At 43.0% G+C, this 25,972-nt stretch overlaps 1 pseudogene across 1 annotated transcript; it reads right to left on the bottom strand.

The window, feature by feature from the left end:
• Positions 1 to 1,583: 1,583 nt before the first annotated feature.
• On the bottom strand, positions 1,584 to 25,972 carry LOC308435390 (cyclin-dependent kinase 4-like; annotated as a pseudogene). The gene is made up of 3 exons: positions 25,854 to 25,972; positions 12,575 to 12,714; positions 1,584 to 2,497 (listed from the first exon to the last, which is right to left on the bottom strand). The product of its transcript is annotated as a cyclin-dependent kinase 4-like (transcript).

Genomic DNA, 25,972 nt, shown 5'->3' on the forward strand with positions numbered 1-25,972 from the left:
TGGGTACAGCCAGAGTGAAAGGGGGCATGTATACCTGTCGTCTGTGGGGAAAATATCCAGGTAGAGATTATGCTTGGAGACCTAGTGCTTGAAATAGTGACAATGGTTGAGGTACAAGGTGGCCATATCAATGTCTTTCTATAATTCAATTGGAAGGCACAGTGTACTAAGCCCTGTGAATTCTCACATTGCTGCTATGTTTCTTACATTGGGTATCAGATGTGGATTCCCAGTTTTTAGGTGTCTTACATTGCTCAGAGATGAAATGGTTTCAATGTCACCATATTCTCCACTGTGGCATTCAGAGCCTAGGCAGACAGCAGCATTCTAATCTTTCAAACCATCTTGAAACCAGGGCTGAGGAGCTGCCAGAGGATCTTCACAGTCAACAGACTCAAGGCAACAGAACTTCAAACTGACTCTCCCAGCACACTCACCTCTCACATTCTACACTGTCCTTTCCTCCCATCATTTGCCCTGATACCAACAAGAAGAAATGTGCTCCCCATGAGCACAACAAATGCCTGCTCCAGAACACAGAAATGTGAAGCCTCCTGACACAGCAGCATTGTTGCTGGCTTACCTAAGCATTCAGTAAATGTGCTGTCTCAGGCAGCTACTGTGCAGGCCACAGGACACTCAAAGTGTCTCTATTCAGATTCCTACACATGTGCTCACCTAGGATGCACCTTCATGGTTTCTCACAATAACCAGTTGCCTTAGGTATCACTCTAAACCTGCAGCAACATTTGAACTAGCCATCCTCCTGAGAGTCAGCCCCAGAAGGATTGGGACATTGTATGTAGCTGACAGCAGTGCCATTGGCGGACATAGAAAGTGGGCTTCAGGTGTGAGAGAAAGTCCAGGCTTCTGTCTGCCTGACAGTGTTAGGAAACTCGTTGCTGGGCTCAAGAACCGTGCACTGAGGTTTAGAGAACACAGAAAGACAGAGTGCTTCCATCATGGAGACCACTCAGCCTGTGTGACCTGCTTTCCTGTGGGTTTGATGGGAGTAGTTACACAGCACATCTTTTGCACTTTGCCCAGAAAAGCTGTAAATCTTTTGAATGATCCAAAAAGGCTTTTATTCCTAAGAATCTTGAAGATTTGCATCCTAACCACTGCTATCTTTCTAACACTAAGTCTTCTTCCAGCAGCAGCTGTGCTCCAGGTTCCTCCATCTCTGGCACCCCTGACTGCCCTAGCTGAGGCTTTCTGGGGACATAGGCTCCTTGAGATTGAGATACCTCTGGAGGCCAGTCATACCTACAAAGGGGCATGATTATACTGATCTGGCTATTTTTTTCTCCTTCACCTGCTATCCCATATCTCTGTAGAACAATTCATCTGGGACTTTGTTTTGTTTTGTTTTGTTTTTTGAAGACCATACTTCATTGTCTGCTTTTATTTTTCTGTATAAAAACTATACCAGTATGATTCAGGAAGAGAAGAAAACAAATACACTTGACATTTAGTGTAGAAAAAAGGGAGGTACGGGGGGGTAAACCTATAAGGAGAAGTGAGGGATTGTCATTTAAGGGTGAAAATGATCTCTGTAAAAAGTTGGAGGATTCTGCACGGCCTCAGGAGTAGGCAGAGCCTGCCACTTCATCCAGGTCCTCCCACCAAGTGTCTGGAAACTGAGGCAGGCAGCCCCTCTTCTCACTCCAGTCGCTTTCCTCCTTGTGCAGGTCTTGGTGCTGCAGGGATGCCTCGGAAGGCACAGACTTGCTTCTGTGGGTTAAAGGTAAAATTTTCCAGCAGCAGCTGTCCTCCAGATTCCTCCATGTCTGGCACCCCTGACTGTTCTGGACAAGGCTCTCTCGGGGCAAAGGCTCCTTGAGGAAGAGATACCTCTGGAGGCCAGTCTTCTTCTTGAGGATATCAAATAAGTTCAAAGACTTTGCCCAACTGGTCAGCTTCAATTTCCACAGAAGAGAGGCTTCTGTTGAAACATCTCTCTGATGATACAGCCAATGATCCACATGCCTACAGGTGTTGCATAAGTAGACGGCAGAACTTCATGAGCACAGCACCAGAGGGTAACATCCACAGACACGAGGGCCAGCTGGAAGCTGAACATTCTGGCTAGGCCAAAGTCAGCCATCTTGACTGTCCCATTACTTATCACTAGAATGTTCTCTGGCTTCGGTTCCCAGTGAACAATGCAGTTTGCATGAATATAATGGAGGCTACTTAGAAACTGGTGCATCAGATCTAAAGGTCTCAAATGGCAAGCATAGTGGCGTTGCTTTGTGCAGGTATGTCCTCATGTCCTGATATATATGTTCAAATGCGAGGATTAACTTGATGTCCCCATCAGTTCAGGAAGTAGCACAGATATCAATCAGCCATGCAACACTGGGATGTTCAAAGATCTTCATCATCTTTAACAAGGCTGCCTCATGAACGGTGCTGAGAGAAAGGACTTTCCCAGCTGCTGTTTCATTAGGAACTCTCAAATACTTGAAGGCCACACAGTGGCCACTGTGGGGATCTCAGGCTTAGTGTACCATCCCATAAGCACCAACACCAGACATGGGTACATATCAAATGGTCACCATTCATGTAGAAGGGGATCTTAAGCTTGGCCAAGAGCAATGAAGGTGTGCTTTTATCTGGGCCTGGGAGCCAGTACCTGAGGCTTTGTACCCAGCTGAGATTTTTTTTTTAATAATGTAGGAAGCTCCCATGAGACTTCTGTGATAAGACTGCCCTCATATGGAGCTACAATTCAAAAGGTGTTTATCAAAGCCTTTCCCTCTACATTGCTGAAAGAAACAGAGAGAACAGTGGGGTGTGTTTGGCTGTGGGGAAAGGTTTTTAACTTAAAACTCATGCATACAACCATCCTGAGCGAAGTCAAGTATAGTAACTGAAGGTAGAAATTTAGTAACAGAAACAACAATAGAGGCCGTGAAGGGTGCTCTCTATTGGCTTCTTTATGATTTCTGTGTCCTGTTTCCTACTCCCAGCTAAGCTCCAATCCATACTTTCCTAAACACTTACATTCAGTAAATAATGAGGACAATGTACATCAGGTGGAGTCGAGAAAATGAATAGGGCATAATTTAAAATAAACAATGTATGACTTAAATTTGACCAAATTGTCAGAAAAGTATCCAACCCAGAGGGACAGAGGCAGTCCCTTACTGGCATGCATGCAAGACACTTCAGGGTGTAAGCTCCTCCTCACTCTTGGAACAATGAAGAACTTGAACTTGTCTCCTTTCACCTTTTAACTCATGCATCTATTAGGAGGCTCAGCCACTTTCCCTCCCCCAGTCAATTCTATTCTCCATTTGTTTCAGTTCTAGGACTTGTTGCTGCTGTCTTTATCTGCACATGGTGGTCATTAGAGTCATCCTGAACCAAATTCAGACAGGGAATAGAGGGTCTGGACTCTCTATATCCCAGAGTCAGCATGAGACAAAGACCATTGGCACAACTGAACTCTCCTCTCTCCATCCTAAAGTCCCGGGTGTTCCTTTAAGTTTCAGACACACAACATGCTGACATCCAGTAGTCAATGGACTTGACAATTTTTAGTAGTCCCTGGCCGTCTCATGTGCAGTTTTTAGTCATTCTGGAAAAGGTAAAGGGTCCATTGCTTCTCTCATCTCTGAACTTGTCCCAGTTCCCTGTTCTCCTGAGCCCTTTGGCAGTTATCCTAGTTGTAATCTTCCAAGGAAAGTCACATTCAGTAGTATATTCTCAACAGGGATGATCCTGCCACTGTCCAATGTGTCCTGTGTTTAAGTCACCTCACATCCAATGCCTCTCTCTCCTTCAGTGTCTCCTCTGCAGATGATGGTGCTGTGCTACAGAAGCTTGTTCATGTGAGTCCAGGATGGTCATGGATTCCTGACTATGAGGGCTGTGGTTCATTGTTGCTAAGGATCACATCTCAAAATAACAACACTGAACTGGAAATACAAACTGAAATTCTGCTACCTGAGCAAGTTATGCAGAAAATAACGAAGGATGTTTTACACAGGGACAAGTGTCCAAATGGAATCTATAGTGTTGATCTGGTGCCTGGAAGAGGAACAATGATCAAGTCTCTAATGGGCCACCTCAAAGTCTCCCTGCAGTTCAGAGGAACACCAAGGGCCCGAACTCTGTGGTTGTGATACCAGTGTGGAACATCTCCCAAGCCTTGACACCAGCATCTATAGATAAACAAAGGACTGGATTTCTACACTTTTGTTCTGCATGCTAAAACAGTAAAACAACAGGTATGTAAGAAATGACATACAAGAACAGGGCCTCTTTGATAGCTGCCCAAACCATCTGATACACAGTCCTTCAATTCCTGTACCCCAAGAACAAGCAACTCTCATTCTCATAGAACACATAAGCTGGCCCTTGTTTCTCTTCCTTCCCCCATTTGTTCTTTCCATCAAGAGGAAGACATTTCCTTCCTGTGCTGACATGGTATTAGGATATGGTTCCCACAGACAACAGAAGCTCCTGAGAAATCTAATGCTTGTATGAGTGAACCTAGAGATGAAAGTGTGGATGGACATGTTCCCCTTCACTTCAAGCTGCAGTGATGTCACCATCTCACGCAGAAGTCCATGTCTTAGTGGAGTACCCGCTGACAAGGTTTTTCTGCCATTGAAACTCAGGTAATGATTGCTTTGTATCCATAGAGGAGACTTGGCCCTACAATTAGCTCCTGGCACTGAGGAGGCAGAAAGGAGGATATACCTGTGACAGTGGAAGGCTGTATGCAAAAATTAATGTGAGGCCAATCTGGAAGCTACATGGTGCATCCCCTGATCTTTTCTTCAGTTTTTCATTGCAAGCTGGTGTTTTCCTAGTGACAGGACTGTTATCTCCCTGACACTCACCCAGCCCTCCTTCTCAGTCTTTAAAATTTGGACAATAGAGAAGGACCTCTACAGATGAGTCAGTGGGTGAAACCCTGACATCTGTCACTGCATTTCCTAGCAATTCTTTCCTAAGTGTGGGATGTCTGCCAGAGCTAGGCTCTCAGTTCTTGCCTTGCAACCTGTTGAGTCACTTCCTGGACTGTGCCTACTCCAATCTTCCTCTAGCACCATGGAAGCCATTTTCATTTCACAGGTCTGACTTCATTCTTACCCACAAGGAGCAAGGGTGAAGACTGGCTCTGAGATGTGTTCCCAGCTTCTAGACTATTTGAAGTGGTGTTATCTCTTCTTTTGTCAGTTGCCATTCAATAACCAGAGTGAGGTGCAAGGATTTCACTACGTGCTAGATCCCAGGATCATCAGTGTGATACACATGCCTTGTCCGAGGGGCTGACAGACTGACAGAGCCCATTGCATTCAGGAAGATGAAGGTGGTGAGGTAAGTCCATATCAAAAGAGGTAAGAACAGTAATGAAAATGGAGTTAGCATCCCAGTCCTGGTGGTTGGGAAACAGTGTCCCTGAGAAGACAGCTCTGATTGGCTGAGCCTGCAGAGAAAGAAGGCATGAAACTGAGGACATTGAGAGCAACCATGTGGCACTCAGCCATCATGAACATGTGGAACTGAGGAGTGTTTGTGATACTGTGCACACCCTAAAGGGATTTACTGTATTTCATCTCTTGGTGAAATTGTGTTCTCTACACAGATCACGGGCCCTGGGAGAGTTGACTGTCACAACAAGCCAAAAGCATGAACTGTGCACTCCTCTTGTGCTGGTGATGGGAAAGTCAGAAGACGAGGAGGCCATCCTGACAGAGGGAAAATGTAAGGATGCTGTGTTCCTGCATGTGGTTCCGCCTTTTTCACATATTCATGTTGAGCTTCTAAGCAGGTAAGGGTGTAGATAAAAACTGTCACCAGAGGTAAACCTAGACCTTGGCTGTTCATCAGCCTTTGGTTTATTTATTTCCCATGCAGACTCTCAGTCCCCTTGAGCACAACAACTTACTCTCCCTGACTTTATTAACTATGGAAATAAGCGACTGTGTGGTACAGGTAGGTTGAGCTGCCTAAATCACGTATGCTTAGACCTTCTATCAATGCTGTCTTTTCAGACATCTCCAGATAAGATCCTGACATTCAGTACAGCATTCAAAGGTCAAGAGGATCCATGACCAAAGCAACACAGGCTGGAGCCAAATTGCTGATACTCTGCACCAATGTCCTTCCCTGTTTGTTACTGCCAAAGACAGTCTGAACTGAAAGTCTGTACCTGCTCTCTCAGTGAAGTCACAACCACTTGAAATCTGAATTTGAACTGGCTTTATAGCTAATACTGTTGACCCCAAAATCTAGTTCAATGTCTGAAAATATGAGTTTTCCATTTTCCAACCTGGAACATTCTGTCTCAGGGAAGACAGTGTTTACACGTGAAAGGAGAGACCTGGTGAGGAAGGACAGGTGCCATGTGGCTTTCTCACCATGGCTTCATCTTAGCCTACGTCCCAACATTTCTTCATTCCCGGCCCAAGTAAGTAGTATTTCTAGGATGACTAGAGCTCTGAAGTGCTGATAGGTCCTGAGGGATCACTGGGTGTCATGCCCCATGAGGAGACTCTTCAGGATCTTCTGTGAAGGCCTACTTCTCTTCATTCTTCAAACAGCATGTGGGATGAATGCTTCTCTTGAACACTTGATGCTCACTTGTCAGTTTGCAGATCACTTACAAAAAGTTTTCTCACTATGATTGTCTTCTAGATTCCAGCTTACTTTTCCATAGATGATGTTTAGTGTGGTCACACATGAAACTGACTAATGCAGTGCATTGACCAGCAAGACTTCTCTAATGCCTAGAGGCAGTGCATGATGGAGCCACAGGATAGAGTCATTTCTATTTCTCTCAGATTTTATTATCACTCATCTGCACAGAAAGAATATTCTGGGCTTCCATCCACAGTTTTCTAAATCTTTTCTGAATGGCATTAACCTAGAATTGACCTACATGTCTAGAAACATGGGAACATCCTATAATGTTCTTCCATATTCACAAACTCACTGCTGTCCTCTCCTTCTGAGAACTGAACCTCTGTGGTTATTGCTAGAGAACTTCCTTTGGTCTGCATATACTTCTTCTCTCCAGAGACTCAGTACAGTGTCAGGATGTCAGGAAGCAATGGGCAGAATCATGACTAAGGTACTGGGAACTCTGTCCTTCTCATCCCATTGTATTCCATCCTCTCGCTTCTCTTTTGCAGATCATGGGGCTTTCCCACAAGAAGTTGCCGAATGTGGCTACCTGGCAGGCCAACCAATAGCCCCTATCTGCCAGACCGGAAGCCACCATCAATGAGTCAAGAAACCTCATCTGCAACATCCCAAACATCTGTAGCATGAAAGTCTGGTAAATGCAGTATGGCCCTCTCCCTTATCTGGTTGCCACCATCAAGTATCAAGTAGCCATTTATTTCAATGTGTAAACCTTGAACTCCTCTACAGATTGGGGTTTGGAAAAGGGTTCTGTGCAGATGTTATGGTGGTTCATGTCATTGGTTATTTCTTAAATGTGACAAATCTGGGTATCCACCAGTTACTGAGTGCTTTCTTTCCTTGTTCTTCACCCGTGTTTCACAAAATATGTTGCTCACTAATTTTATGTCAGTGAAATGGTGGCACAATGTTTGCCTCTCAATATGATTGGTATTTCCTGGCAGGACATTAGTGGATGGGTTTTAAGCGTCTCTGAAATCTACTCTTTGCTGTAATTCGACATAGAGCACACACAGAAAGACGTTTTTCTGATGCTTGACAGAACTCTTTAAGGGAGAGTCTTAGATTATGAGTGGTAATCAAAAATTGGAGTGAGGCAATATGCACCTGGTCCCACTCCTCATGACTAGGGAGCCACATTTTAATAACTTTGACTGAAATGTGAACCACCAGATGCCTTACACTGTTGTCTGTGGATTGCTTTAGAATCATGGAGACTATCTGAAACAAAACCTTTTAGTGCAATTTCCAGGTGACTTTACATGTCCAGATTTTACTGCATTAACTCAGTGAAACCGAGGCATACATACAAAGGGGCTACCTATGTCATATCCACTGTAAACCGTGGAGAGAGATAAATGCATGCATGTAAACTTGCAGGCTTGTGCTCATCTAAAGCTCTCTGCATTTATGTGTTCTGTACACAAGCCTATGGAAGGCAATGGCAAAGTTGTTTTCTTCCCATATCAATTAAGATAATCAAACAGATCCTCTATAGATATGCTCACAAGAGAACTTCATCTACAGGATTTCTCTGTGAAGATCCCCCCTCCAGGTCACTTCTCCTGCTCTATTGAGAGTTATATGAGCAAAATGTGATCCCAGTGGCAAGTACAGCTCCCAACACTGAGAACTATCAGACTCAACACTAAAGGCATCAGCTTCTGATTTTATCTAGACACAAAGACAACATCTTAAACTGTGAACTCCTTGGCCTGCTCAGTTTCTCCCCACATTACACATATCTCTGTTTTCATTCAGCCAAAAGCTCATCACTGGGATGTCTCTACAATGACCTTGACTAATTCTTTCTATACATAGATTAAGATTTCATATCAAGCTTCTTTGCCTCAAGGTTGATCCGTTTGCTATTTTTTTTTTTCTGCTAGGTCCTTTTCCAATTATGGAGTCCCTCCTTCCACAAAAGGTAACAAAGTGGTCAGCCTTTCATGCCATTTCCTATTAGTCTGTGCCTCTTTGAGTAGAACCAGTTCAGTATTGCTAGGTATGTATGATGCTTACAGAACTTACCCTAATCTGAACAGATTATATGGGCACTGAGAACATCTAACCTTGCTAAGAATTTTAATTGTTTACTTATTTTTCTCACTTAGTTTTCATTGTCTATTCTTTATACTGTGTCTATCTGTCTGTCTGTTTCACTGTTTCTATATCTATCTGTTTTTCAGTTTGGTTTCTATCTCTACATTTGTTTCTAACTCTCTCTTTTTCTCTTCTGTCTCTTAGCTTTTTTTATTCCTTTTGTCTGTGTTTGTCTTTCTTTCTGTATCACTAACAATCTCCATTTAATGTTTCTATTTCTTTCTGAATCTTTTCCTCTCTGTGTGTTTGTGTTTGGTGTGTGACTCTGTGTGTCTCTATGTCTGTGTGAATTGGGGGATAGCTTATTTATTTCCAGGGTGGCCTGTGAAGACAGACAATAACTCTACTGCGGTATTTCTCAAACCCTTTATAGGTCACAGGGATTGAACCTTATTGTGAATTCTTGGAAAAGTTTTTCTAAGGGAAGAAAATGAAGAATCTGTGACTGTGCCATTACATGCTGGGGGAAATAATTGTGGGAGTCTCGGCCTTCACCCACACCTGTGCTGTTCTTCCTTGGAATCCAGTCAGGACAATGGGGTCTATTATTTCCCACATAATTGTCTTGGTTGTTTATTTCGGAATCCTCACACTCTCAGCTTAGTTCTCTAACATTAAGTCTTACTGGATCTTAGCATTCTACTTTATTTTCCCTGTCCTTTCTGCCTATATTTATTTTATCAGAATTTTCTATGGGTAAAACAGTTCATCTGTAACACTTAAAAATGGGAAATCCAACATCAGGGACACAGAGCCCATACACAAGGTGCTCATATTTAACTACTAGAAATCCAAGCCAGTAAACTTAATCTTGACTCAGTGGTGAAAATGAACTTAAAACTTGAACAGCCCTAAAATATTGTAGTTCCTGATGTCAGAGTTCCTAGCTTCACAGTTGAAACTTTTCTATTCCTTTCTAGTTAGTGTCAACAACAACTTCTGCAGAAGCTGGGGATCCAGAAAGCTAGGGGAGGGGGTTTGTGCAGGATGTTGACCCATCATGGGTCATGGTTATGCCTTCCATCTCCACCTTCAACATTAAATATACCTTATCTCCCCAAAGGCCACGCCTGCCTAAGTATCCTGAACTAAGTGAGGAATATGGAGTGAACGTCAAATGAGTGAAGGTCAAGGTCTGGCTGTTATCACAGAATCTAAACTATACTGTGGATGCTCTGAAAAACAGCCCTGTTCTCGATGGGATCTTCATTGGCTGTTAATAAAGAACAACCTCTTAATGGAATAATGTGCCTCTGCCATGATGAAAACCATGTAGACAGTGAGTCTACAGAAGAAAATAGGACTGAAGTCTACCAATTAATAGTTCCAAATCTATCTTCTATGGATCACTAAAAAATAAGCACCATGCTACCTCCCTGAAGATGAGTCAAGATGTTGCAGTTAGCGTGGCTTATGACATGAGGTACTCAGAAGCTCACCACAGATCTCAAATACAAATTTAGATTACCCTTCATATGTGATACCCATAAAAACAGAAGGGAAACTTATTACAGCCTTCATCTGGTAGCTGCAGGTAAGAGGATTACCATAGATAACCTAGATTTCCACGCTCAGACATTGAGACTGCAAACAACTATGAGAGGTAACGGCACAAAGTAGAGCTGAGTCCTGCATCTCATACCACACATAGCTGAAGTTCCGGGGTTCTGTTCTCAGAGGGCATCTTTGGAAAATGTCTATTTCTTGTAAAACTCTCAGGTCTCTGAACCTAGAGCAGAAGCTTTGTTCATACCATATCTTAAAGCAAGTGAGGTTGGAAACATAGATGCACATGACAAGTCCTACCACTCTCACCGAAGCTGCTGTAAGGGATGTTTCTCATACATCTCTATCAAATGCCATCCAGGTATGATTTCTTGCTGGAATAACATCCCAATGATACAAAATTGGCAATATATGGAAAGACAGGATATTTATTGTTTCTTTGTATATGTACCCATCTCTGTACATGACTGAGATCATAAAACTATGTCATTGTGAGAAAAAAGAAAGCCAGGTAGAGTAAGGTCTCTCCTGAGGATAACTGCCTTGACAACACAGAATCTCATCAAGGCTCACAGGAAAGACACACATATGAAGACCTGTTTGTCATGAGACAGACTCAAGATCTATCCCCCCCTTGCTTTCTTTGTTAAACAACTCTCACACTCCAACAAACCTGGCTCAGTATTTCTCACAGACATCACCTTGGCACACCATCTGAATGTCATTCAATTGAAATCTCTCCCTTTGTGTGACATGGAAAGGCCTTAGTCATGTCCAGTGTCATAACAATTCTTGAGTAATCCTGTTTTAATGCACATTTAGACCTGTCAGAGCAGGCTTTGCTCTTGTGTAACCTGGGCAGATGTTGGCCATGTCCACTGTTTCTGCAGCTCTATAATGAGGCAACATCACAATGAGGCCTGTCACAGCAGGCTTTAATGTGAGCCATGTGGGCATCTTTATCACCTCATGTCTCACCCCCAAACTACACAGAGAACTTAATCCATCTCTCAATTCTCTATGGTCTATGTGAAGAGCTGACATTTTCAAGAATTTCAGAGGTGAAGATCTTGCCTTGGTCATCTTCATAGAATTTTAGCTATTCAGACCCACATACAGGGAAACCACGACTGGAAGACTTGTGAGCACCATATCCTCTAGAAACATGAAGCAATGGCATTGGGATTCCTCTAAAGTTTCAGTGACCCACACTCTCATAGCAGAGTGTTGTGTTTTTTAAATCTTAGGGAAGAGATGGTCTCTTTTTCCCACAGATATGAGTTGGTTCACTACTGCTCATACTGGGAGATGAGCATGATCAATCATAAGATATTCTACTTCTTCTTTCCCAACATGGAGCCGTAGATCACCTCTCTGATTCTTTCTGCTCTCTTGAAATCCTAGAATACTCTGAATTTAAGATAGAGAGATCATTGGTTTAGAGGCAGATGCTGTTTATGATGCAGAACTGCATCCACTTAGTGCATATTCTTGCCAGACACCAAAAATGCTCTCTAGATTCACAAAATGCTATAGTGTTTCTAAGATTTCACAGTCTCTAGGGGGAAGTAAATCTGGCTTGTTATTAACAGTTCTTGTGGAGGATGTCACCTGAAGAGCCATGTGCTTTTATTATTGTCATTGTATGCTTTTAGTATTTGTTTGATACATGTGAACAGCCATGAAGATCAACTTAAAACCCTACCGAAAACATGAATTTAGGAAAGTGTCATTGCTGTTTCCCCAAGGTATTATGACCCCAAGCCCTGCTCTATGCTGAGAAATTACCTTATCCCTAAAACTTGCTCTGATTTTTTTGTACTTGCTCACTTGCATCTTGTTCATCTTTCCTGGAGATGTTTCCTTTTGGTTTCTAACAATTTAACTGGTGCATTTATGTGACAGGCTGTCTAATTTTTCTCAGTTGCTTGTTGTGTAGACCGTTTCCCTTGTCTTGTCTGATATAAAGTTAACATCATGAGACAGCTTCAAATGTGTGATGCTGAAGATTTTTCTTGAAGTTTGAAGAACTCACTTGGTACTGGGAAGCCTAGACTTTTCTTAGCAAAAGACTATACTTGTGGCTAGACTTCCAGAGTCCAAAGAATTTCACTTCAGGATTTCAGTTTACAAATGACTAAAAGAAAATTCTAATAGCATCTACAATTCCCACAAATATGATAAAGCAGATGCTACTACAATATGTTATGAATAACAATTTTCTTCTAGCTAACTTATCATCCTTTAGGCATTTAGCTTCCTTTTCTGTCATGCATGTTTGCTGCCTCTTACTCTATACCTTGATCTGTTCTTTGCAGAATCAGCCTTCCGCAACAATCTGGGACATTTCGATTGTATGATGTTGCGATGAGTGGTCTGCTGACATATCCCCAAAATAGAAGCTGAGTAAGTTGTGGGGTTTTCCTTAGTTTAAGGTACCTAAGAAGAGTAAGGCAGAACATGTACACACGATCTGTAAAAAGCGGTCATCATTTATCCATACACTGCTCTAATATGGAAGACAGCACAGAATAAGAACTTGACACTTAGCTTGCTTGCTCCTCATTGAACACTCACATCTTTTCAACTAGCACCATATTGTTTTTTGCTGGTCAAAGGCACAATCTAGTGAATAAGTTTCTCTCTACTTCTTGGTAGATAAGTTAGGAAGCTCAATATATACTGTTTTATCGACCCTGCTGTGTCTCCATTTTAAGCCCTGCTTTTGGTATAACCAGGTCATGTGATCTCTCCAGAGTTCATGCCAATATTTATCATCATAAATGAACATTCCATCAAGCCCTGACCATTCTGGGATTGCAGTGACAACGGTAGGCCCACGTAAGCCAGTTATGGTGGAGGGTAGAGGTCTGTAAGTCTCTGGAGCAATCAGTATCTGCATGTCCATGATGAGTAGATTCCAGAAAACTTTCATCAAGTTGTAGTGAAATGTTCTCCACACTTGCACTATTAAGTAAGTGTTCTGAATGGTTCTTAGACATCCCATTTGCATAAAGGAGGTAAGAAATCTACTTGAAATCTTTTGGGGCATTTAGACCCTCCTTGTGTCTTTAACAACATAGCTGTCTGGAGGACATGTCTGGAGGATGGCATATCTGCAATGTCTCACCATTTCTACATGATGCTTCCCTGACACTAGGAAATGGAAAAAAACACAGTCACATTAAAAGTAAGTATCTGTTGTATCAAGTTTTGTTTGTGCTCAGTACAATGGGAACTCATCAGAAGTAAAATTTGTATGTTTTTGCAGCAATGCAGGAAGAATCTTTGGACATCAACTACACCCCAGGATGTGTTATATTTGGATTCCAGCCTGTTACCTTTTGATTCTCAAAAAAAAAAAAAAAAAAAAAAAACAGTCTTTTGCTGGGTTTTCTGAAGGATCTACATGTAAGTCTCTTTGCTTGTGTTCGGTACACAGGTGATGTTTTATGTAACTGGGCATATTATCCCTAAAGCTATACTTGTGTTTGTCTCTCTCCCTTGAAATAGTCAGGATGTTCACATTCTCTATGGTCCCTTACCCCATTCTTGAAGCTCTCCCACACCTGCTTCCCTGTCATTGTCTGACCACATTAGACTTTTGGTGTGTTCATGACAACACACTCCTGTCTGGATGTTTCCAATCTTAGACCCATGGTAGGGAGGAAAACAAAGGCCTGGAGATTTCATGCTCTTTCCCATTACAGGCTGTGAAGAACAAGAGCATGTAGACAACACCAGAACTTCTGTCACTTTCCGCAGGTCATCTGGGTTGCCTCCTGAGTGGCTTTATGGAAGAAGTCAACTTTTCCCAAAAAAATCCTGACTGACATAGGGGAGACATGACCCACAAGCTCCCATCTCAGTCTCCTTCAGTACTTGTGCATCTCCTTGTCTAACACTTCAGAGATATTCTAATTATTCTGAAATTACAACTAGCTCAGACATTAGCTTAGAGGGAGAAGTATAGATGTGAGTGAGGATTTTCTTATGCACTGGTACAATTCTAGAAAGTCTAGTGGTGCACAAACTTGTGGGAAAGAGCTAGAACATATCTTCTGCAAGAAAATCATTTTTTCCTCAATTTACAGGAGCTTCTTCATTTTGTTCAGCATATCCAGCCTCTTCATACTGAACCCAAAGTAATAGCTGATTTGGCCAAGCTTAGAAGATGAACTACAGCCAAGAAACCTGGTGACCATAAGAACAAAGCATATCTTTGGGAAATATTTTAAAAGCATTTATGCACAGGATAAAATTGCAGGGACAAAAATCTCATCAGGCATGTAGTATAAAAAGGCTGACAGTCTCAGGTCTGAGGACACCTTCAATTCCTATAAGAGGGACAATTCTCCTCTCCACAGAAGAAGCCTCTTGAGGATTCTGTATAAACCAGGCCTCCAACTGTGAAACTTGTGTTTTTTGGATACCACGTTCAGGACTCTTTGTGTGCAGGTATCCACACTCCTGCTCTTATACCTCATTTGATAGTACTTTTCCTGTTCTGACATTGGAAGTGTCTTGTGCTGATGGTATCAAACTTGACACATGAGACAGAAATTCTTTTACCCCTTTAAGGGGCTGGAAATGGGCTGTACACACAGTTGATATTAAAAATGCATTTTGTTCTTTGAGCTTGTTGACACTTTTCACACTTGTTTGACTGGGAACAAGGCTCAGAGTATGATATTTTCAAGATTCACCACAATGAATTTCATAATCTCACACCTAAAATAGGGTAGATACCACATTGGAGTGAATCCAAGGACAAGTTGTCTGACAAGGGAATTTTACAGAATTAATTATAGGCCCTGGATTTAGAAATACTAAACTTACAGAGAATTGTTGGGAGATTCCAAATTTATAAATTAGAGGATACCATTAAAAATGAACCATGTCAGACTTATATAGGCAAATTAATGCCTCTTTAACCTATAGTGCTGTGATTGTCATACTCTCTGTCAACCAAATAAAGTCTCCATCTAGAGAATGACAGTGCATGACAGCAGAGCAGTACATTGAGGGTGCTGCAGTAGGTCCAGGAGATACTGCATCACTCCATCCACCACATCTAGGATGAAATCAATAGGAAAATGGGAAGGATTGTGTGAGGGTGAGATCTGTGTGCCAAATGCAGCCTAGGTGTCATATCCCAAGTTTGGAAGAGCACTTCTGCCCCTGTATAGAGGTTCAGGTCCACAGTGTTACCAAGGACAGTATAGTCAATGGCTGCCCCATGAAGGACCTTTACCTGTCTTCTTGAACTATAACAGAACAAAGAATAGATAGCTTGCCAGCACAGGAAGTGGCACAGGGCTGCCAAAGGGGGATCTCTGGAAGGGGCAGGACTGGTTAAGTGTACAGGAGAGCTGACAGGACAGGAGAAGTGTAGGGCACACATTGAGATCATGTGCCAGGGAGCATGAGCTATGTAGCCACACAGCTGAATAGATGGGCTTTTGCTCAGACTAAACAGAAATGTGGCATGGCAGACTGAGCCTCCATTGGTACCTATGGTTCCAGCTGCATCTCTCACTTGCAATTCACAAGCATTAGGCAGCACTGTGATTGGCTGCCAGCATCACGTTCTTCCCTTTGCAGCCAGGGCATGCAAGAATCTATTCTCCTACCTATGAGCTGGACATAGTGTGTCAGGGGAATATCTTAACCTTGGAGTTTCTGCTCTTGGAAGACAAACCTGTCAGTGCAGCAGTCCTATTAAGGATGATACTCTGGGAGTCAACAGCGCCATGCCTCTTACTCAACCATTCCTCCTGGCTATTACATGATTAGTCACATTTCCTCTGGTGTTGGAGAAGAGCAGGTAGCTAAGCAAGGACCTCAAAGTCATACTAAGTCTACATCCTGATTTCATACCCTGAGAGGTACTCAGATTGACCTGAGACCACCTTGAGAACACACACTTTGGAGTGAGCATGGGGACACACATATAGGAATTACAGAAAAGAGTAAAGCAGTCAAAAAGTTTTGCAACCACATAGAAGAACAAAATCAACCACAGACCCCCTCATAAGCTTTTAGAAACTCAAATACCAAACAATGAGCACATATGCAGGGACTTAAAACTTCAGCCACTTATGCAGCAGACGATGCCCTGTCTGGCAGCCATAGTAGTAGAAGCCTTTGGTCCTGTGTATGCTGATACCCCAGTGTAGGGGAATATTAGGGTGATGAGGTGTGAGTTTGTGGGTGGGAATGGGAACATCTTATAGTGGCAGGAGGACTGGAGAAAAAGAAAGGAGGAATGAGGATGACATATGAAATGTAAATATATAAAATATCCAATAAAAAAAACGTGGGCCCAAATGAGAAGAATTGGACAGACAGCAAATTCCTCTTGTGAAGCCCTGCTGTGGGCTTATGGTTGATGTGGGAATGTGGCATCCTAGAGACTCTTCTCTGGGGACTTGGCAGCCCTATTGCAGTTCAGGAAAGCTGCAGTAATATCTGCTTTTATCTCATAAAATAGAGGAACAGTTAGCACAAGTGGAGCAGAAAGCTAGAATTAAATTTGGACACATAGGTGTTCCTTCCACAACAGAAATCATAAATGTCTCTAGCAAAAATGCCATCAAGCTTTTGGATTCTGTGCCTATCACGGCCACTAGCCATTTCAAGTAGTCAGATTAGAAGCTCATTGAGGAGAAGGGAGCTGTGAGGCCCGGGAGCTGCTCAGGTCCACATATCAGGGACCATATCTGTCAACCTTGCTCCCTGATAAACTCATAAGCATGCTATGTAACCCTGTTCCTGCAGTGCTCCATTGAGATACCCCTGTTAGTGATGCTTGGAAAGAAATTAAGGAGAAGCTACGGAGAGCATTGATGATAAGGGTGATGCGTCTGAAAATAAACTGAGTACCATTGGATGTCTGCACTGAAGCAAGTGCAGAAATACTGGAGACCTGGCATGATCCTAGATATTGTCAGCTCACTGTTATGACTCAGCAGTCAGAGCTGGAAGGACACTCTGAAAGAGATCAAGGTGGCAGTGGTCAGGATGGCACCCATGGTGCTTTCATGGGAGAGCAGGGTAGAAGCAGGAACTTCCAGGAACAGGGTCAGGGACAGTGAGGTAGAGGTAAGAACTTTAGGGGACAGTCACCAGGAGGTTGCATGAAAAGAAGAAATCCCCAAACAATGGCCAGAAGCTGAGTTTTAGTAAACCCTTTGGTCAGTGGGTAGAGGAAAAGGGAAATCTTCCCACAGTGGACTCCATGGCACTTCCTGATGTCAATTCCCACAAGACTTCCCTTCTTTTTGCTAGTTTCCCTTCCCTGCTTCCTCACAGAGAGAGCCTTCTGAACTGTCCAACTCACAATCATAAACCGTCTTCATTTTGGAAAGGAATAAAAAATCATTGTACCATTTTCCAGCATACTTCTATATTTACGAGGAAAACCAACCATAAATCGGCCAAAACAAACAAACAAACAAACAAGCAAACACCAAGTAGAAGGCTATTGTTGCCCATCCACTGTTTTAAAGAACAAGGGCTCTTCTCAGTCTGCTTAGTGAAAAAGAAAATGACTCACATTGAGAGAAATCAAGACTAGTAGATGGTTTTTGTCAACTTGTCACAAAAGAAGAAAGGACAGAAAAAAACTCAACAAATAAATTACCTCTACTCTTTGTCCTTTGGTCATGTCAATGGGCTCTTTTCCTGACTGTTGATGAGGTAGGTCCTTATAGAACATTGTTGGTAGCAGCAACGTTAAGCAGTGGCTCTTGGTCATATAAGAAGGCAAGCTGAATGAAACCACAGAGAAAATGCAGATGAGAAAATTTCTTACATGTTTCTTGCCTTCCTTTCTGCTTGACTTTTTACTCAGTGTAGGGTTTTGTGATGCTTTTAAAACTCAACCAACCATTTCTCCCCTAACATGGTTTTGGCCATGTCATTGATCACAGGCATAGTGTACAAACAAGGAAAACAAACAGCTGAATGGCAGTTTCTCTGTCCATGAATTCTTGCAGGATATTTGATTAGACACTGAAATCAGAGGTTGTAATATTTCCTGGTAAAACATGTTCCTAGTACTGATATGATTCACCTCTAATACATATCTTTAATCCCAAAAGACAAAGGTAATGCTGTAGAAGGTAGCACTAAGCTTGAAAGTTATATATAGCTGAGTAGCAGAAAAAGTGATGATTCAGAGAAGCATTTGACAGAATAGGATATGACACACTCTCATAAGAATAAAGGGAGGACTACTTAATAGAGAGCAGTGAATAGCTAGAAAAGAAATGGAAGGGGTTTTACTGAGAGATTTAGAGAGATCAGAGAGAACGATGAAGGGGTGAGTTTATGACAAAGTAAGTCTCAGAGGTGAAAAATATTCTAGCCCTTGATAAGACCATATGAAGGGTACAACCTTCTCATACAAGGTGTATGTTACCACAAGGAGGCAGTAAGCCTGAGAGACTACATTTACACTAAGAGAATAAGCAAGAGATTTGCAAGAGAGAAACAACTAAACACCCTAGTCCATTGATTGATAAGTCCTGTCTCTGAAGAAGAATATGACCAGAACCAGGGTTGGGGAACAAGATAGAGTGTTTGTTCTATTTTGGTCCCTCAGTCTCCCCCAGGGCTTATGAGCTGGTTTATGTTTGTCTCAAAGACAGAATGATACTGGTTCAGAATGAGATCTGTCCCACAAATGGAGGAGTGTCTCAGAAAGTAAGAGACAGAAATAACTGGAGAACCCCCAATGCAGGACAGAGGCTCAAGCAGTTCTCTAGGAGGTATCCTCATATTCCCTGAAAAACCTACTTAATGGCAATCATCTCACAAGTTTACACGGGAGTTCTAAAACTCCATTCTCCTATCTGAAAGGGGTCAACTCAGTGGTTTTGCAAAACGCCCTGTGGTGAAGATGCAGGACAGGATACTGGAGGGGAGTCCAAGGACACCTCAGTGCTTCTCAGAAGATAAGTATGTTCATCCCAAAGATAATCTAGAAGTCTCATTTCCTTTCTGGCTTTCAAATCTAATGAGGTCCTTTAATGCAAACTAGAAGCAAGACTCTGGACCAGAACAAAGAGTTACTGTAGAGAGGGCCAAGGTCTCCACATTCCAAGGGTTTTCTTACTCCAGATCACAGATTCAGAAGCCTGTGAATGTAGCTTTGACAAAGCTTATTTGTAGACAGACCCTCCGCATACTCTGTACACACATTACCTGACAAGATACAGCTTATGTTCTATTGACTGAGGCAGGAAATAGAAGAAAGAACCACTAGCAAGAGGCAAGAGCACTATGTTGACCCTGAATTCTGAGCAAGTCAGTTTCATCAGACTGAGGACAGGTAACCAAAACTGTGTCAGATATTGACTAGAATAAAGAAGTTATATGAGTTATTAAGTAGTCTGTGAATAAGCAAGTGCTTATAGGATGAACATTTAAGTTATTAAGTCTAAGAGTTGTTATTCTGGAACAATGAGACTGGGTAAAAGCAGTAATCACCAATAGCACTGAATGTGAAACGAGAATCCAGCCATAGGGCTTGAGAACTCTTGGTTAGGAGTCAGTTTCCTAGAAAAGATGCAGGGAACCAGAGACAGGCAGTGGAAAAGGCTGCTCTAAAACAAACAAACAAACATACTAATAAACTGAAGAGGACAAAATAAGGGTTCTTCTACTGGACCCTCAGTGTACCTCCCAAGAGCTGCTCCTCTAACTGGAGGCTCATGAGCCAAAAGAGCTGGAGGGTGCAGAGCTGACCAAAGCTCGCTCTCTGGCTACAGCTTTAATGCAATTCCCTGGTGCAGCAGAGGAGCTGAGCTGCCCATGCCTGACAGAAACCAGCACTTGCCAGTGACAAGAGCCTGCCATGGCCCCTAGAAAAAACAACGCAGTGGCATTCTGAGAGCCTGGTCTACCTTCCCAGACTGGGCAGCAGATGCGGGGCAAAGAGAAGCTCTAGCCCAGAAACCTGCAAGGACAGCCTGCTGGACGAAGCACAAAGATGGAAGATAACTGCCATAGACATGTGCTGGCCCTAGAAGCCTGCAAAGACAGAAAGGAAAATTGAACACTGTCACTGAGATGTGGTGGCACTGATAAGCCCCAACCTGAAAACAATAAAATAGACGAACCTGCTTATAAAAAAATCTTAAAAATAAATAATATAATCATGTCTCCAAGGGAAAGAGAGTATAATGAAATTATTTTTGCATTAAGAAATGGAGAGATCGAGAAGTGCACAGATTACTATCACTGATGGAAGCAGCCTCACTACAGAAGTGGCCCAGCCACCTTTCTTAGCCTAGAGGCATCAGGGACACCCCTGCCCCAGGAGTCACCTCCTTCTGCTCCATTTAGCCTCCCTGCCCTTACCACTGCCTTGTCAGGTTTTCCTGCCTCCTCTTTCCCATTGACCCGGCCCCTTCCGGAAGGCAACCGCCCCCTTCTTCTACAGCTCAGCGCCCCAAAAAATCCTCCTGAAGCAAAGGTGGTTGTGGTGCCTTCTACCTGGTGCCACCCACAGCCTCGGCCTCAGTGCTGGCCCTTCCCAGTGTCTGATGCCATCCAGTATCCAAGGCTGCAGCCCCCAGACCCTGTGCTGCCAGGAGCCTGCGCCGCCCTATGAACGCTGGGATTGGGCCCTGCTGCGCCTGCGCTGTAGGCAGTGGCTGTAGGCAGTGTTCTGGAACCCTGTGGCCAGGCCGCCCCAAGACCCTGCACACACCCACGGGGTCCAGCCTGTGAGAAGTGCATTTGTGGTTGTGTGCTACTGTGCACCTGGTGTGGAGGCTACATATCCTGGGGCAGTCCATGTGCCAGGCTGAGGCCAATGGAGATACCTGGGCCTCCCTGCATGCTCAGGTATCACCACTTTGAGTGAAGGAGCTACAGGAGCAGCTGCAGTCACTGGCCCAGGCCGCCCATGTATGCGAGGTCAGATGGAGGCTGGAGAGGGTCGGTCACCACATTCTGCGACTTCATGAGAGGCCCAGGAACAAGCAACTGATCCAGTGTTACTGCTTATAAATGCTTGACCCTACTGAACATTCTTTCTTTCCTTCACACCACTCAGCACTCTGCGTGCTCACCCTGCTGGCTTTCCAGATGCTCAACCACAGCTGGAGAAGGAACTAAAGGCACACTAGCCTGGCCACATTTCTAGAGGGCCCAGTGGTAGGAAGTGGTCATGTTTCACTTGGGATTGCAGGGATGTACTCTGTGAAGGTCAGATGCATTGGAGGGTAGATGAGGCACAGGTTGACAGTGGCTCCAGAGAGTCCAGTCTGTCTTTGATTTCAAGGGGAACAAAGCAAAGAGTGGCTTTATTTCCTTCTCAAAACCTTGGCAATGCTGGTGGACCTTGAAAATGAAAAAATAAAAAGAACGGTCATTTTTCTTCTCAAGCATATATGAATGAGATGTTTCTATCATCCTTTCTGATACATCTCTTCTTGTCTCCAGCCAGCTCCTTACACAGTGCCTTCACCCCAGAATCTCTTGACACTTGACTCCAGAATCACACCCCAGCTATGGCTTTTGCTGTCTCTCTCTCTAACTTTCCGGGGTCCCTAGTGTCCATCCTTGCCTTTTTCAGTTAATAATAATAATATATTTAATATAATATTTAATATTTTTATAGTTCATTCGTTATCCCCCTTGTTCTGCGCTCTGTCAGTTCCTCATCCTAATTTTCCTCTCCCATCTCCAAAGTGATGTTCTCACCCCTTCCCACACATACAAATCACCAAACCTCTCCACTCCCTGGGGCCTAAAGTCTCTCACTGAGATCAGACGAGACAGTCCTCTGCTGTGTATATGTTACAGGCCTAGAGTATGCTGCCTGGTTGGTGGCTCAGTGTCTGAGAGATCTCAGTGATCAGGGTTTGTTGAGAATCCTGGTATTCCTGTGACGTTGCCCCCTCCTCAACTTCTTCCATCCTTTCCCTAATTCAACCACAGGGGTCCCAACTTCAGGCTACTGGTTGTGTGTAAGTATCAGCTTCTGTACTAGTCAGCTGTTAGTTGTGCCTCTCAGAGGGCAGCCATGCTAAGCTCCTGTCTGTAAGCACACCATAGCGTCAGCACAGTGTCAGGCCTTGAAACTTCCCCTTGAGATGGATCTTAATTTGGGTCAGTGTTGGGCCACCTTTCCCTCAGTCTCTTCTCCATTTTTGTCACTGCAGTTTTTTGTTTGTTTGTTTCTTACCTGTGAGCTACTGTGTATTAATAGTGAGTAATGGAATATACTTTCCTGTCCTAGTCTGTAAACATCCAGAACATTGCTCAGCAGGAGAGCATCATGGAGACAAGTGGAGCCCTGCTTGGCCCTGGAAAATGTATGTCAAGGAGTCATTAACAGGCAATGAGGTGGGGTAGCTGGTAGGGAATGGGAGAATCTTCATGGAAGCAAGGAGAGGGGGGAGGGGAATAGGAGAGAGGAAGGAGATAACATTGGAAATGTAAATACATAGAATATCTAAGTAATTGATTTTAAAAAGAAAGAAAAAGAATAATCTCTACCTGATCAAACCCTGATTATGTCTTCTATCCAGAAATTTCTTTTTTTCTTTAAGCAGCAAGACAACCTTGGGGTCTGAACCTCTTTCAGTTTACAACTTTCCTTCACATATCTAGCTAGTGACCAGCTCTCCTATTTTGCAACTTCCTTTGATCGTCTTTCTCCACTACACATGCACTAGCTTTTTAAAATTCTTTGTGATGTTGTCAGTTAAGTATTCTGACCAATATGGAGCTGAATTTGGAAGACATCAGTCATAATAACTATATTTTTACCACAATTTACCAGTGTGAGCTCATTAGCAACACTTTTTCTTTTCAACTTTTCTCAACATAATGAGGTTATTAATTAAAAAAAGAGGTATAAGTGTTCTTGCTTTCCCTTATTACCATCTGGAGAGAGGGTCGGTCCCTTTGTCACAGTTCCTGATAAATTGCTCTAGGGTGATACATTTAGATCTTTACAAAATGATATTTTCCTTCACTAAAAACTTGTTCTCTTTTAAATATTTTTAGGACCCAATATTGATAACTTTTATGCTGCTGTGCAAAAGCACCACAACCAAAAGTGGCTCATAGAAGAAAAAGTTCATTCTGACTCATCGTTACAGAGGAATAAAAGTCTGTTATGCAAGAAGTCCATGCAAGGGAGACTTGGCAGTAGGCAGGCCTGATGGTCAGAGAAAGAAGCTAAAAGCTCAATGTTCCATTGAAAGCACGAATTAGAGAGAGAAAACTGGAGATCATGTGAGGCCTTGAACTCACAAAGACCACATGTGGTGACAGACTATGGTTAGCAAGGCCACACCTCCTAAGCCTCCCCAAACATTGCTAACAACTGGCAAACAACTGTTTAAGTATTGAGCCGGTGAGCCTCAATCTCATAAAAAGCACTTCAGTTCCCACAATATTAAAGCATTAATGTGGCCACACACAGCCTCAGGAGAAGCAGTAGAGGGTAAATGGTCAGATGCATAGTCCCTTAGAGCACACTTTCGAGGGCTTAATCCTGAGCTTTGCTACCTGTGTATCAGCCTGCATAGGTTTAACCTCTCTCTCTCTCTCTCTCTCTCTCTCTCTCTCTCTCTCTCTCTCTCTCTCTCTCTCTCCCTCCCCCCCTCTCTCTCTGTGTGTGTGTGTGTGTGTGCGTGTGTCTTTCTCTTCCTTACCTGGACAAGTTTATTTATGCATATGAAATACTTATACCAAAATCTTGCACATATTGATCACTTACTATATGTGAACATTTATGTTGATTTACTTTATCCAAATAAAATCTTTTGACTGTACCTGTGAATAAGGCATTTAATGATTCAATTTAAAGTAAATGGAGCAGAATCTATCTATTGACAAAGAGAATAATTTCAAGTGAGGATACCTTCTGTTTATCAGGGGTATCAAGTAGATCCCCATAAACAAAACAGACAATTCAGGTACCATTACTCTTGGTCACCCACAGGAACTTGGTGGTAAGAACTCATTGCTGGAAAGACTATATGCTTTAATCACAGAACAGGAGACATCAAGCTGATAGTAACCTAGAAGCTTCCTCCCTACTGAATAGCTTGCACCATGCCCGAAGTACTATACAGGCTGTTGAAGGAAAGAGAAATGTCATCAAAAGCCCTACCTAGCTGTGAACTCCATGAGATTTAATAACTAGCCTAATAAGATACGCTCATTGATGGCATGAAAGCTATGTGGGTAACCTTCAGTTTGTATTTAAGGCCACTATAGAGAAAGGAACTTATACCTGCTATGGAAATTTTGCCAAGAACCCATGGCTGGGAAGCTCATATACCCTAAAGGAAACCTTACTTCTGTTCTTCAGGTCAATGCAAATTACATCAAACTGCCTTCTAAATACTTAGCCTTGTTTCTATAGGTTAGTGCAGCTTTCACTCCTCAGTAGACATGATCCTTATAACAGAGTACATAGGTTAACACAAAGACTCACAGACAATTCCAGAGAATAAGTGACTGTTGAGTTTCCGGTTCCAAATTGGACATTTATATCACAGTTCCCTAAGGTGAGCATCATGGAAGTGTGGGTGTAAAGATTTTAAGACCAGTTCTGCTATGCAGATATTTCTGGATGTGAACACACAGGAGTTGTGACTGCCTGCTCCAGACATACACAACATCAAGCCAATACCATTACATAATGGGTGGGGGAAGGGAACCATAAGGACCACACCTGGAAGAGAACTGTTGGCACTTGATGATTGCTAAGGGAGTGTGGCCCATGGTTGGTTGTCCATGCTCCAGTGACTGCCCCTATATCCACGTGTGTATGGAGAGCTTTAATTAGACACAATGGTTTATAAGTGGGGTTTTTTTGTATGAAGAGAATATGAGGTTGAATGGGCCATGTGATGTGTATTGAGGGTCTAATAGAAGTTAAAGGAGGTCAATATGATCAAAACACGTTGTGTACGTGTGGCTTTCTATTTTAAATTTTATTTTCTCATTTTTAATTATTAGCATTTGAGTAACCTATGACACAGATTGCCCTGGAGCTGTAGTTGCAGGTGACTGTAACTCGACTGAAAAGGACATCTATTCACCTCCATGTATGACATTTTTTTGTGTGTGTGGGGTACAGCAGAACATTATTGATGTTATTGAAGAGAGTAGGGAGGGTTCTCTAGGCCCGTCCTATTATTATGAAGGTCTGAAATAGAAGTTGTGAGGGAGATGCTCAGTATTGACACAGAGTCAGAATAGGACTACTCAGGAACTGAGGGCCTCTCTCTTGCTCTCAGTGTCCTTGCTGGGGGAAGGGTGGTACAGAATTTATTACTCTTTAGAGGCCATGTAGGCCATGAGGTCCACAACCCTATTGCTGTAGTCATACCAGGAAATGATCTTCACAAAGAAGTCATTGAGAGCAATGCCAACTCCAGCATCAAAGGCAGAAGAGTGGGATTTGCTGTTGAAGTCACAGGAAACAGCCTGGTCTTCAGTGTAGCTCAGGATGCACTTTAGTGGACCCTCAGCTGCCTGCTTCACCATCTTCTTGATGTCATCATACTTGGCAGGCTTCTCCAGGCAGCAACAGATACCTTAGGTCAGGAACACGGAAGGCCATGACAGTGAGCTCTCCATTCAGCTCTGAAATGACCTTGCCCACAGATTTGCAGTCCCAGTGAGTGCAGGGGCATGATGGTGTGGGCTGCCCCAT

The sequence above is a fragment of the Micromys minutus genome, assembly GCF_963924665.1.
Source record: "Micromys minutus genome assembly, contig: SUPER_22_unloc_1, whole genome shotgun sequence".
Classification (NCBI taxonomy): domain Eukaryota; kingdom Metazoa; phylum Chordata; class Mammalia; order Rodentia; family Muridae; genus Micromys; species Micromys minutus.